The sequence below is a fragment of the Austrofundulus limnaeus genome, unplaced genomic scaffold (assembly GCF_001266775.1).
Source record: "Austrofundulus limnaeus strain Quisiro unplaced genomic scaffold, Austrofundulus_limnaeus-1.0 Scaffold853, whole genome shotgun sequence".
NCBI lineage: Eukaryota > Metazoa > Chordata > Actinopteri > Cyprinodontiformes > Rivulidae > Austrofundulus > Austrofundulus limnaeus.
In genome coordinates this window covers 13845-15549 of record NW_013953255.1, presented here as the reverse complement: position 1 = coordinate 15549, position 1705 = coordinate 13845, and the positions used below count along the sequence as shown (strand labels likewise).

At 36.1% G+C, this 1705-nt stretch overlaps 1 long non-coding RNA gene across 1 annotated transcript in view; it reads left to right on the top strand.

Moving 5' to 3' along the window:
- Positions 1-801, top strand: part of LOC106532923 (uncharacterized) — a 1754-nt gene extending 953 nt beyond the window's left edge. The window contains exon 2 of the long non-coding RNA XR_001312172.1: positions 685-801. This is a non-coding gene — a long non-coding RNA (uncharacterized LOC106532923). The remainder of the gene's footprint in view (positions 1-684) is intronic.
- The last annotated feature ends 904 nt before the right edge of the window (positions 802-1705 follow it).

Below are 1705 nucleotides of genomic sequence, written 5' to 3'. Positions count from 1 at the left end.
TAACTCCATGATGGATGGATGTTATAACTCCATGACGGATGGATGTTATAACTCCATGACGGATGGATGTTATAACTCCATGACGGATGGATGTTATAACTCCATGACGGATGGATGTTATAATACCATGATTGATGGATGTTATAACTCCATGATTGATGGATGTTATAACTCCATGATGGATGGATGTTATAACACCATGATGGATGGATGTTATAACTCCATGACTGATGGATGTTATAACTCCTTGACGGATGGATGTTATAACTCCTTGACGGATGGATGTTATAACTCCATGATGGATGGATGTTATAACTCCATGATGGATGGATGTTATAACTCCATGATGGATGGATGTTATAACACCATGATGGATGGATGTTATAACTCCATGATGGATGTTTCACACAAACAAATTCAGTTTGTTATTGTAGTTTTCTTTGCTTTGAATGAATTATTATTACTTTTTAGAATTACATTACAAATAACAAACCATGTTATTGATGGTCTTTCTTTTCCTGAGGCTGATTAAAAAATAGCAGAAACTTCTGTGGTGGAGCTGTTAAAAAGTATAATGTGGGTAACTGAACTCGTTAAACACTGAGGGTGTTGTTTCTTACTAATTAGGATGTTTTCTCTGTTGATTCAGCATTCACATTATTGTTTTTGTTTTGTTTTTTCCAGAAGTCTGAAAATGAGAAACAAATGTGGAAGAAAAAGCATTGATTCTGAACATGTGGTTCACATACTGATCATTCTCCAACTTAAACTTGATGTGTTCAATAAATCCTGCATGTTTTATCACTACGTTTTACACAAACGACTGTAATCAGTTTGTGATTTCACGCCCAGGGTTCATTTGTTCTTAAAATTCCCTTGAAATAAAAACTGTTTTCAAGGTTTAAAGTGAATTTTCGAAGTGTTTGAAAGTGTAATTACACTTCTTTTTACTCTAAATCACTGTTTGATTTATTAGTTTGCTTCTTAGAGCTTCTTACTGTGAACTGACATGCTGGTGCTTTGACATAAGAATAAAGAGAACCAAGATCAAAAGAAATGTGAAAGGAAGCTGCTGCCAGTTCCTCGTTAATTACCATGGTAACCACACACCTGTGTCTATCCCTCCCTGACATAAACCTAATACATCAATCAATTCTCTTCCCAGTGCTGTGGAAGGAGATGCTCCTTGTCCAGCTTTTCTTTTCTGGGTTCCTAGAGTTACCAGTTAACCTAACATGTGTGTTTTGATCTGTGGGAGGAAACCAGTGTCCTCAGAGAAAACCCACCTGTGTATGGAGAGCACACGTGAACTCTAGGGCTGTCCCTATACAGCTTTTTCACTTCCAATACGATACCGATATCGGAGCTTTGAATGTTGGCCGATACCGACCCAAAACAATGTCAGAATGAATCGTATATATTTTTATAACTTTTTTTGTTTTGTGGAATCTTAAAGTCTTGATCAGCTCAAACTGTAAACAATAGTCAACAACAGTATGTCCCATTTATTATATACCAGTGGGTTACAGGATTGTTTAACTTAAATATAAGAACATGTACAGTTAAATACTGCACAGCTGAAAACAATGATATAAAGGCTTTTGGTATCTATGGTTGAAACTTTCTCGCTGTCGGCTTTCTGAAACTTCTGATTTCAAAATAAAATCCACGTGTATCGTGTGTGTACACATATGCTTCATGCTAC